The 12,659-nt window shown below is 35.1% G+C and overlaps 1 protein-coding gene and 1 long non-coding RNA gene across 6 annotated transcripts in view; one reads left to right on the forward strand and one right to left on the reverse strand.

Moving 5' to 3' along the window:
- LOC117985232 (phosphatidylinositol-3,5-bisphosphate 3-phosphatase MTMR3) overlaps positions 1–12,659 on the reverse strand; it is a 64,603-nt gene that overhangs the window by 47,499 nt on the left and 4,445 nt on the right. For 2 of the 5 annotated variants that reach the window (XM_069500747.1, XM_069500744.1), the window contains exon 1: positions 5,711–5,906. The exons of 1 other annotated variant lie outside the window; for it this stretch is intronic. The gene's annotated coding sequence lies outside the window, so the exon portion shown is untranslated. Of the gene's footprint in view, positions 1–5,691; positions 5,907–12,659 lie in introns of those variants that run through there. 2 more of the 5 variants (XM_069500745.1, XM_069500746.1) reach the window with 2 other exon arrangements.
- LOC138402779 (uncharacterized) overlaps positions 1–12,659 on the forward strand; it is a 135,967-nt gene that overhangs the window by 35,052 nt on the left and 88,256 nt on the right. The window lies entirely within an intron of this gene.

Raw genomic sequence — 12,659 nt, forward strand, 5'->3', positions numbered from 1 at the left:
CATGACAAGTTAACATAACTGTAAGTTGAATGGAAAGCATAGGAGTTTTACTCCGTAACGTTTATTTGTCTTAATAATCTATATGAAGCCCAATAATGTCGGTGTTTTGATAAGTTGAACAAAAAAAGGAATAAATTAAAAGTACTTATTATTTTTTATGGAAAGAACAAGGCTTTTTTTTTAAAAAGAATATTAGCCATGTTAAATGACTAATATTACCCTTTCCTCTCCAATTAAGCGTCAGGCTTGTGCTAGGAGTAGGTACGACAATAGTGCAACGGACGGGGTTTGAACCGTCGGACCTTTCGGTTTTCAGTCCACTCCTATACCGGTTGAGCTATTGAGGCTCAAATCCTTGCAGATTCATGCAAGGTCGTCAAGGTATGACTTACCAAGTATATAAATATATAAAAGGAAAAAGTGACTGACTGACTGATCTATCAACGCACAGCTGAAACTACTGGACGGATCGAGCTGAAAAGCTAGTTTTGTATAAAATGATAGTCACCATACTAGGTACGTGTTTCCTTTAGTAATGGATGTAACCGTTTCTCTTAGCATATTTTTGCAACATCAGTTTATAGCACTGAAGGTTTTTATCGTAATTTTAAACGTTGTTTTATCTTTAGTACAAGGGCATTAGTTTAATCTTGACTCAACGACTAAATCAAATGCTTTGGCAGTGAAAGTCGCCTTGGCATAGATACGCAATACACGAGGAAATTCATTAATGACCGATATAGCAAAAATTCTATCATTGGATAGGTACTAAAGCGTTACATTACAAAGTGTAACACGTCAGACGCTGTCTAGACCCTGAGTGTGAGTTTTAAGTTACATATTGGCGGTATTTGTAACTTTATACAGATGGCCCTAATTTGACTAATCATATTGTTTTTAGTTTTAATCATATTAATTTTAATTATATTAATTTAAATTAAAACATTTACTTCTCACGCGCTATTTTAACTTTGTGTCGAATTTCTTGTCAATGAGTGTAGTATGAGTTTAGTCCTTATTTTAAAGGTGAACCGTACTTTTAACATGGCAGTGGAACCATAGAGTTAAAACGGCGCGTGAAAAGTTATATTGTGTACGGAATATACTATAGTATATTTTTTGTGGAGATAAAAAGTTTTTACAATGGAGAAGTACCTACCTATTTTCTATATAATATAATAATAACACTGTACTGTATAAATAAAAGATTATTACTGTTTATTGCAATTACTTAATATAAAAAATAAAGTCCACGGGTTCCTTATGTCATTCATTAGTGCCTTGCCGAGTGCCTTATTTTATTTTATTTGTTACAGAACCGCCCACAGAATTACACACTTAAATTACATAATATGTTTTTGTGTTCTATAGGACTCGTGCTTAATTCACGGGCAGTATCGAGCGTTTAAACAAATAAGTAATTTTTAAAATGTTTGTCCGTTTATTGTTATCAAACCAGGTCAAAAGGTGTGGTCAGATTGTAGATATAAAAGAAAACCTACCTAATATTTATAACACTCTTAATAGGTAATACCAAACTACCTCACCGGGTCTCTGTAGCTATGATTAGATAAGTTATAATATTATCTTCCTTATTTTATCATACAATGTCTGTACGCGTTGTTTTATATTTATCATATTACCAACAACCCGCCCGCCCGCGACTTCGTCCGCGTGGACTTAGGTTTTTGAAAATCCCGAGGTAACTCATTGATACTCCGGGATGAAAAGCCTATGTCACTTGCCAGGTCTTTAACTATACCCATGTAAAAAAAACCGGCCAAGTGCGAGTCAGGCTCGCGCAATGAGGGTTCCGTACTACAGTCGTATTTTTTCGACATTTTGCACGATAATTCAAAAACTATGATGCATAAAAATAAATAAAAATCTGTTTTAGAATGTACAGGTGAAGACATTTCATATGATACCCCACTTGATATAGTCACTCACTTCGAAAGTTGAAAATACTAATTATTAGTTCATGACCACAATTTAATTTTTTTGTATGATCTAACCATGGTTTTCAGATTTTTCCCCAAATGTCAGCTATAAGATCTACCTACCTGCCAAATTTCATGATTCTAGGTCAACGGGAAGTGCCCTGTAGGTTTCTTGACAGACAGACAGACAACAAAGTGATCCTATAAGGGTTCAGTTTTTCCTTTTGAGATACGGAACCCTAAAAACACGTCGATCCGTTGCTTCATTGCGACGTGATTGAAGGACAAAGCAACAAACCAATCTAAATATATAAAGGAAAAGGTGACTGACTGACTGCTCTATCAACTGACAGCGTAAACTACTGGACGGATCGGGCAGATAGCTATTCTGACATATGAGGATTTTTGAAAATTCTAGGGGTGAAATTCAATCCTAAGGGGGTGAAATAGGGGTTTAAAATTTGTGAAATTTGTGTTTGTGTAGCTGGTAATGAATAAACTAACAAACAAACACACTTTTGTATTTATAATATGGGCAATTATAAAATTGAAAATAGTAGTAAGTAAATATAATAAGTAGTGAAATTAAAAGCTGGCCACGTGACGTGATAGGTGGTAACGATTTTCCAAGTTCACAGCTGTGACGCGTGGACTTGCGCACAAGGGAAGTTTCACCACGTGGCGGACAAGCCCTCTAACAGCACGGTACCTTACGATAAAAAAAAAACTTAACATGTATGTACTTAAAAGAAAAATATTTGATTTGGCTATTTATAAATTCGATAACATTATAAAGTTATTTTCATCTACATACCTATTGAAATGAGACTTATAAATTTTTTACTTTTTTTAAAGTACAGCTTTTAGTTAACATGCAATTTTATCTTTTGACCTTGACTATTAAGTAATTGTGTGAGAGATAATATAATTTTTAGGGCGGTCTAATGAATCTATATGGAAATTACAAAAAAAAATAAAAACCGACTTCGTTACATAAACACTAAAAATTGAAAAATAATTTAATTTATTACCGAATATATTATGTATACAAGAGTTAATATAGTTCCATAATAATACTTTTTGGTGCCGGTGCCAATTAGCTTTAGCTGCGCGAATCGTCTAGACTTCATATTTTTATGGGACTCCACAATGGCACCTCATTGGCACCGACCCCAAAAAATATTATTATGGAACTATATTAACTCTTGTATACATAATATATTCGGTAATAAATTAAATTATTTTTCAATTTTTAGTGTTTATGTAACGAAGTCGGTTTTTATTTTTTTTGTAAAAAAAATTTATTTCACAATTTTTAGTGGCCCCATGGAATTATGCTATGACTGGTTAAAAATCTACTGTTTACTAAGCTATTACACTGATCGCGAGCAATTTACTCTTATCCGTTGAGGAGTTCCAGTATCTATCTTCGAAGATGTTCATCAGATCTTCACCAAATTGAAATGGGACCAACTTTGAAGTATACCCTTTCAAACAAAAAAAGAATTTTCAAAATCGGTCCAGGCGTTTTTGAGTAATCGGGGAACATACATAAAAAAAAAAAAAAAAGATTCCGACGAATTGAGAACCTCCTCCTTTTTTTGAAGTCGGTTAATGAATCCATCGCGTCGGACGGGCATGGCTCGCATGCGCGCTGCACTCAATTGCGCCACGTGTCTTTCTCCCGTTGCATAACCTTTCCCTAATGCGACATCAATTATCTACTAGGGACATAATATGCTTTATATTCTAATAAGCAGCGCTCGTAAAAATTCATTTTATTTATAAACATGCTGCTGTCGTTAAAGTATATGCTTTTTAGTTCCATCTTCGTTATTGGAAATTAATTTCATAACATCGGCAATTTTATAAACTAGCAACCCCACCCAGCTTCGCACAGGTAGCTTATTACAATTTTTGTAGTGCGTCTCTTAATTTATTGAGAATAAAATACATATAGCCTATGTCACTACGGAATAACGTAGCTTTCTACTGATGAAAGAATTTTCAAAATCAGTTCAGTAGTTCCAGAGATTACTTCCTACAAACAAACTTACAAACTTTATCTCTTTATAATAATAAATAATATAATTATATGGTATAGATATCAACAATTATGTTCACCCATAATATGTACCTACATATATAACATATATATCGGGTATATCCGATATATATAACATATATATCGGATATATCCGATAGGGTATATAGGTACATATTATGATATATTATTGTATATTATATCATGTGCTGTATAAAAAAAATATGGTTGTTTATACGCGATATAAATCTGAACCGCATGTATATCAAGCATAAAATATAAATATATATTCATCGATTCCTCGCACCAGAAAGCGCGGCGTTGGAAAACCCCCACTAGGTGAACAGACAACATCAAACGAGTTGCAGGGAGCCGCTGCTGGATGAATCCAACCTAAAGGCGGCGCAAAACCCTAGCAAGGTGGAAATCCCTACAAGAGATCTATGTATGTCCAGCAGGTGGACGGCTAGTGGTTAACGATAGTTATATTATTTTGTATATACAATGTACATACATATACGAACTACATATATCAGACATCTTGATGTTTCTTAAAAATTTCGATTTTTATGAATCTAGTCTATTTTATAACTAACCTATGCCCGCGCTTTCGCTTGCATGTTCAGATTACACATATTTCAAACCCCTATTTTACCTTAGGAGCTGAATGAAAATCTTTGAAATTGATAATATATCCGATATCCGTTATACATATCAGTAGGTACATATTGTGTCCGATATATATATATATATATAGCATATATAGCACATTTAAAATTATACAATTATAATAATATTGTGTCTGAGAGATTTGACATTTAACTAAAGACTTGCAAATATGTAGACCACTTTTCAATAAATCTATTTCCTCAATAATATAAGAAACCTGATTTCTCAATGGTTAAATTCTAGGAAGTAGACGCAGAGAATGTGTCTGGCCACGCCTACGGACCCTTCGGTAGTAAGTACTATTATATATAAGTATGTATTAGTATTTAGTAGATATAATGTAGCCACGTTGCTGATTCAGCACACTGTCAAACATTTCACAGCACACACACTCGCGTGCACTGCAGGATGGCAGTATGATTTGCCGGTATGGACTGGAGATAAGTTTAATCAAATTAATACGTCTTTAGGAATTTAAATTATTGATTTGATGCTGTCTTGAATGTAGAATGTTGTAAACAGCTGGTAAGAAAAAACGATTCATTGAGTGATTAGGCAACGTTTTGTGGAACCGGTGACCTCGGACCAAATTGTACTTTGAACAAAGCAATGTTCACGCTTTAAGAAGTATATCATACTAAATTACCACTAAACTTATACGGACTACATCACCCAACTTAACAGGCAAAATCAAATGTTTATGTTTCATTTTATTTATAAACATAATTATCTGTCGTTAAAGTATATGCTTTTTAGTTCTATCTTCATTATTGTAAATTAATTTCATAACATCGGTATTTTTAACTGCTATAGGTAGTATGAAAGCGCGCCACAATGTAACGTGGACGCCACGAGTACCCTATGCAGTAATTAACGACAGTTTACTATTTACACAAAATGCTTAGGATCAAGTAAGACATATTCATTTGTCTCTATTGATAAAACACAAAACATTTTGCATATTTATTCCATTATTTCTGCCACCACAATTTTATGAAACCATGTGCCAAACACGTCGGAACGCTCGGCTAGCCGTACGATAAATTCCAATGCGGACCTCACAGATTATAACGTTTCCTGCAGCACTTTACAATATAATCCATTTATACTTGTCGAACACTTCGCAAAACCACAAATATGTAAACTGAATATGGACAAGAGCGCGGATGTGATGTATATCCATATTATAACAGATTAAAGGCGGTGTCGCATGGATAATGCGACAATCGCGCGCGGCAGCTGCGAAGCAACTGGAAGCACGAAAGACGAATGTATGGGGGGGGGGGGGGGGGGGGGGGGCGAGCGGGGAGCCCGAGGCCGGAGGCGTCTATGCCAGTCTTCACTTACTATAGAGTAGACTTGGGCCGGGGCAACCCATCGTGAATTTATGCAACGTAAGCGCGTGCGTATTCATTATACTCGCATTCCTATTACATCATTATCATTCACCATCAACTGATAGACGTCCAATGCTGGACATCTACCCCCTAGAAAGAACCTACCTTCTACAAGTTAAATATAACAATAATTAAAACTTCGGTTCGGTTTAAAGAATTTATTCTCAAAAAGAACATACTGTTCACTTACATTAAGATTAATTATATATACATTTTAGTAACTACTAACACAGACGCATGCATTACAAATTCAATTTTAAATTTTACTATAATATTATCTTAACTATGTCTATACCTAATTATAATATTTTTTATCTAACTTATTAACTATTTCAATTTTATGCAAATTATAAGTTCTAGTTAAACAATATTGTCCGCAACATATTTCTTTAGCCTATTCTTAAATTGAACAATGGTTTTAGTCTGTTTTACCAGTTCAGGTAAGCTATTAAACATATGTACACCCTCACACATTATATTTTTAGTTCCGTAGGTTAATGTTCGTGGTTGCCATGTGTGTGTGTGTGTGTGTGTGTTGTGTAATTTACTTTTATTTCTAAGATTATAGTTGATAGTTTTTTGTTTAAATGTTATATTAGTATGTACAGTTTTACTAGTAATTTTTTTAATGAGAAGACATGTGTTGTATGTGTATAATTCCCTATACAAACTTTCATCCCTTATTTTACCACCCTTGATAGGGAATATTTCAAAATAAATTATACAGGTTTCTATTATTTAAAACTTAATGCCGATTTCCATACCTGTAACTTTAAAAACAAAGGACTTTCATATAGACTTCCAACCCCCATTATTTACAAAAATATACAAGACATAAAACTATAAAACAATCCTATTCCTACCTAACTATTTGATTATTCTTTGAACTTTCAGTGTTAAGCACGTAGAAGCAAAAACTTGGTTACCTTCTCAGATTAAAAAGAACCAGAAATACTGGTACAATTAATTACAAGTAGTAATGCAAGACAGGGCTCAGGTAAAATTGCTGTGCTAAGAGAGCGTTGTACTCCTACGCATATCAAAGAAAAGTTTAACTGCATTCCTACAAAGAAATTTAATATGACTTTATTCCATGTAGAATGTAGATGTTATAGTAAAGGTACCTACTGCAAGCCTCATCATCTGATTTTCTTCAATTTCACGAAATCATAAGCTTTTCGGTCCCATGTTAACAACTTCCAAAGTTTACAACACATCAGAAATGCATAATGTTGTAACAATTCGTGATATCTTCATAATCAAAAGAATTTTAAATTAACGCAATTTACATTAATTGCATGTAGATAGATGATTAACAGTCACATTCTCTGTTTAATTTGCAAGGCATAACAAAAAACAAATGTCACTTTTAAAAGTCAAATTATTTACATCTATATGTAGTAAAGACTGAGAGCCTTTAAAAGATAATGATGATAATGACCAAGACGGATAAGTCAGGATTACAACATATTAGATTAACCGAGCCATCGTGGGCGTACTAACATTTTGCACTACTACGAGAGATATCACAAACTACCCTCAACTATACCTACCCTCAATAATAATGAGTAATGATAGCAACGTCTCCTATGAGACTAGACAAACCCTAAGTAACACTAGCTAAGTTCTACCTAGCTACCGGCTCCACCGTCCCCATACCGGTCCCAGACCAACCAGCTAACCTAGCTATTACAACCTCAATTAGTTAAATCAACATCAACTATAACAATCACGTGTGTCATTGGAACAATACAAGAGGACTTACCAGATAAACAACTAGTCAACACACACTATACCGTCACTTACAGAATCACATCACTTTTCACAACACCTTTCAGACCACGTCTTTCTACGATGCGAGCCAACTAAGAAGTGAGCACAGAATACATTTATGGAAGTGAGTCTTGAGTCTGTCTGCTCAAATAAACAGACCACGTCATGATTTCTGTAAAAGCGCGCCGGGAAAATACAATTTTGTGTTCTTGCCACTAGGTGGCGCATTTCCGTTTTGTTTAATGTGCATCCTGTTATAATTTTAAAAACGGCTCTGCCGTCATATATATAAAATTCAAAGTCCTGACTGACTTATATATATCAACGCACAGCCTAAACCACTGGTCCTAGAGACATGACATTTGGAGGGTGTGTACTTTGTAAAAAGTAGGTATCCACTAAGAAAGGATTTTTCGAAATTCCACCCCTAAGGGGGGTAAATGGAGATTTGTATGAAAGTCTATCATTTTTAAAGTTATATCGATGAAAATTGGTATTTAGGCTTTCGTTTAAGAATAAACAGACAGAGAGACAGACAGACAACAAAGTGATCCTATAAGGGTTCCGTTTTTCCTTTTGAGGTACGGAACCCTAAAAATAAGTGTTTCACGATTTTTGAAAATTGTTCTGCCAAGAGGTTTAATAGAGGATGAAAGTTCGTATGAAAGTCCGTCATTTTTCAAGTTATTTCCATGAAAATTGATATTTGGGTTTTCGGTTACAAAAGAACAATACGTAGGTACCTATTTCAGGATTTTTGAAAATTCTACCGCCACGCCGATTTTCTAAATTCCACCCGTGCAAAGCCGGGGCGGGTCAGCTAGTTTAATATACAAATATTGCTCGTTGAAAATAATTATTGGATATGTTTATGAAAATACCATTTCATCATAGTGGTGTACCACTTTTTATCACGTATACGTTACGTTACACGTTTTAATATCACTTCCAAAATACATAATTACAAAATAATTGTCTTCAGAAATACCTAAATAGCAAAGGTTCGTGAAGTTCGTCACGTAGGCGATTCTTGTTATGCTTGTAGTGTAGGTTAAGGGCATAATATAGCTAGTTATTTAAACTGGCGTTGCTTCAAGCAGGCAAAGTATTCTGTGCTACAGGTCAGTGTCAGAGTGTAGAGTGGGAACTCTCGGTTTGATCTTCAATCGACGATATGTCAAATATTAGGCTATGGGCATAGTGAACCAGAGTGCGGGAACTCTCGGTTTGATCTTCAATCGACGATAATATGTCAAATATTAGGCTATGGGCATAGTGAACCAGAGTGCGGGAACTCTCGGTTTGATCTTCAATCGACGATAATATGTCAAATATTAGGCTATGGGCATAGTGAACCAGAGTGCGGGAACTCTCGGTTTGATCTTCAATCGACGGTATGTCAGATATTAGGCTATGGGCATAGTGAACCAGAGTGCGGGAACTCTCGGTTTGATCTTCAATCGACGATATGTCAAATATTAGGCTATGGGCATAGTGAACCAAAGTGCGGGAACTCTCGGTTTGATCTTCAATCGACGATATGACAAATATTAGGCTATGGGCATAGTGAACCAGAGTGCGGGAACTCTCGGTTTCATACTGAATCGACGATATGTCAAATATTAGGTTATGGACATAGTGAACCAGAGTGCAGGAACTCTCGGTTTGATCCTGGATCGACGATATGTCAAATATTAGGTTATGGGCATAGTGAACCAGAGTGCGGGAACTCTCGGACGTGAAATCATACAATAGGGTTACATTAGGGCTACCTGCGTCAAATGTACTAAAATTTGGCGCCTGCCTTTGTTCCCTAACTGTCATGCACTGTGCTGTGACGTGAAATTTAAGAATAATGGGCTATGGCTATTTATAGGCGACCTAGCGTCAACTGTAGGAACATTTGACGCGTGCCAGTGTCGTCGAGGCCTCGACAAATTCCCTAACTGTCGTGAACTGTGTCAGTGTGGTAGCATTTTTATTCGTTCTAAGATCAATTTTCAATATGCATGCGGGTAATGACGTATAACCACGTATAACCTATATTGTAAATGTCTATTATGTGTTATTAGCATAGAATACAGTATGGAACGTATTATTTACTTTATTATATAAATATCTGTATAATTACCCGGTTTAAAAACGTATTCACACTATTGTCTTTCTAATGGAACCAATTTGCGGTACACCGGTTGGATGGTCGCAAAGTCTATAACGGATATATGTAAGTAGAAACGTTTATATATATATATATATATACATATCTCTACATAGTATAAAATATAGTCGCTTCCCGCTCTGTTTGTATGTATGAACGCGTAGATCTTTTAAACTACGAAACAGATTTTAATGCGGTTTTCACCAATAGATACGAGTGATTCAAGAGGAAGGTTTATAGGTAAAGTATAATCACCTTGCACCCATGCGAAGCCGGGGCGGGTCGCTAGTAAAATATATACATATTAGGCTAATGACCGCTTCGGCTTTTCATGGTTGAGCTTACCTAATCCATCCAGTATAGAAAATAAAAATAAATCGAACATGTCACTAATAAATAAGACAGAAATCAAGTTTTTATTCTTCAAAATGATGATGGCATGATGACAAAAATGATCGGTTTTAACGGGCAATGGAGGAACTAAAGCATGCTAAAACTGAGTCAAGATCACAAAATATTCAAGATTTAAAGCAATATGGTTCTGAGGATTGTATTCCAACGGAATTGGATGGCTTCCACACGGAATGCCGCCTAGACGCCACCGCGCCGTTCGGAGCACTTGTAGTTCTTCGCCTAATAATAAATACTTAATAATTGATAGACAGAGTTATAAAGACCAAGGAAAACGTCAAAGAATTAACAATGGATATATTAACAATATTTTAAAAGTTATCGGCCGAAATAGAAAAACCGGTTCATTCAATCGGCCATAAATCGTAAACGGTAAGTTTTACAAAAAGTTTACAGGAAACAAAAAATGCGAAATTTTATTCTCTACAATAATGGTCTGAATAACTTTTACCCTAAAGCTGATAGTTTCCGAGATATCAGCCAAAAACTTACCCTCAAGATTGCGATCGAAGCTCCACCTGGATCTGTCAGCATTTTGTGATTTTATGGTCAGTAAGTGACCCTTAACCTAAAAAAAATTAAAATTGGATCGGAAATTTAGTGCGAGGTTAAATGCTCTATTTACTGGCCTAGACAGTACGGGAAAAGTATAATGCAATAGATAAATAAATAAATGTAACTAAATATTATATTACTGTAAAAGATATCGGTGGCTGTGGCGCCACAAGTACCTACGAGTATTTTTATCGAGGCCAAATATAATTTATTATCAACAATACCGCAAACATACAAGGTAGGTACCTATCTACCTATGTAACATACGGCGACTAATACAGTGATATCGTCCTTTATCAACAATAAACATTTCGCCTTCGATGAAAATAAAATAAATAGTAAGGCTACATTTAAAAAAAAAGAAAAGATCGAAGAGAGACGCAAGAAAGAATGATAAATCTGTAAATGAAAATGGGACCAAAAGTTGTTTTATGTTCCTATATTCCTACTTCCTACTTCCTAGCATACATACGCGACCCATCTGTAAATAATATAGGTACATCCTAAACTTCTGAGTACTATACAATACTGGTTATCATTTTACGAGAAAGGTTTAATTTATTGTAAAATGTATTATAACAAATTTACATTTGTTCCACCCATTCGAAATCGGGACATGTCAACTATAATGTTAAATCCATACTTAATATGATAAATGAGAAACTGTGTTTGTCTGCTAGCTTTTCACGGCCCACAGTTTAACCGATTTTGATGTAATTTGGTACAGAGTTAGCTTACCCGGGAACGGACATAGGCTACTTTATATCCCGGAAAATCAAAGAGTTCATTAAAAAAAATCAAAGAGTGGATTAAAAAAACTTAAATCAACGCGAACGAAGTCGCGGGCATCATCTAGTATAGGTACTAAGATTTTCACTGTTATTTGCATTTTCAACAAACATGAACATCGATACTACATTGATACAACAACGGCAATGTCGTTGACCTTTGCATTGTGATAAGCGGTCTGAAATAGCGACCAAGGCACACCAAGGTCTTGTCCGCGGTTTTTCCCGTGTGGCTACTGCAAGTATCGCATGATCATATTCAAAGGCGAAATAATTATAAAGACTTCACTTTACCTTATTATATATACTAGCTTATGCTCGCGACTTCGTCCGCGTGGACTCCACAAATTTCAAACCCCTATTTCATGCCCTTAGGGGTTGAATATTCAAAAATCCTTTCTTAGCAAATGCCTGCGTCATAATAGCTATCTGCATGCCAAATTTCAGCCCGATTCGTCCAGTAGTTTGAGCTGTGCGTTGATAGATCACTCAGTCAGTCAGTCAGTCACCATTTTCTTTTATATATTTAGACTAGCTGATCTGCCTCGCTTTGCTTGTGTGAAATTTGATATATATGTAGGAACCTAAATATATATAACTGGTATATAAGTTATATAACCTATGTTACTTCTGGCTAAAGTAGCTTTCTAATGGTGAAAAATATTTTAAAAAAAATACTATGCAAAGAAATTCCACAAGATAGACCAGATATTCGTATGTGTATGCACTATGCAGCCTTTTTAGTGACGTCAGCACTAGAGTCTAGTGCTGACGTCACTAAAACTAGACTGAAGTTTCGAGCTGATGGTAGGTATATTTTTATTTCTGCTTAAGTTTAATAACAATTTTTTAAAAAATATAAGTTTAATAATAATAAATAAAACTCGCTATTTGGATCGGCACTCGGAACAACATGTTTTCTTC

The sequence above is a fragment of the Maniola hyperantus genome, chromosome 9, assembly GCF_902806685.2.
Source record: "Maniola hyperantus chromosome 9, iAphHyp1.2, whole genome shotgun sequence".
In the NCBI taxonomy this organism is placed as follows: Eukaryota; Metazoa; Arthropoda; class Insecta; order Lepidoptera; family Nymphalidae; genus Maniola; species Maniola hyperantus.